This window comes from Solea senegalensis, linkage group LG15 (genome assembly GCF_019176455.1).
Source record: "Solea senegalensis isolate Sse05_10M linkage group LG15, IFAPA_SoseM_1, whole genome shotgun sequence".
Classification (NCBI taxonomy): domain Eukaryota; kingdom Metazoa; phylum Chordata; class Actinopteri; order Pleuronectiformes; family Soleidae; genus Solea; species Solea senegalensis.
In genome coordinates, this window is record NC_058035.1 from 21368337 (window position 1) to 21368942 (window position 606).

Genomic DNA, 606 nt, shown 5'->3' on the forward strand with positions numbered 1-606 from the left:
GAAGGTTCCTCCTGATAATTTCAGTTTGCCCTCGGCTAAACCTCTGTGAGCTTTTAATTCTGCTTCAGTGGAGTAATTTTGTACAATATGAGCGCTATAACTGCAACTACTGGCATATATAGACATACTAGAGTTACTGTTTTTTATTGTGTTTTATGAATTTATTCAATTACAATAGAAGTCTTATTTGCTTTCAGAATGTCTTAGATTTTGGTCTAAATATTCTATGTGAGATGAGATGATGAACTCTTCAGTGCTGCTGTTTTTATCAGTAACACATTTTTCCTCTTCTCTACCGGTTTACCGGGTCTGTGGACCCCACCAGACCAAGCACCTTGAATTCCTTGAAAGTTTGGGAATTTGAAAAAAAAGAAAATCACGGCCCTTGAATGTTTTTGCAAGTTCTCATGAATAGATCTGGGTCATTGAAAGTGCTTGAATATTGTGCAGGTTAAAGTTGATATTTTAGGTAAATGTCTTGCTTGTTATGATGCTACCTATGACATTTTTGTCTCATTTTGGACGACATACTATAGTTTGACATTTTTTACTGATTTTGGACGACATACTATAATATGACTTCTTTGAGTGATTTTGGACGACATA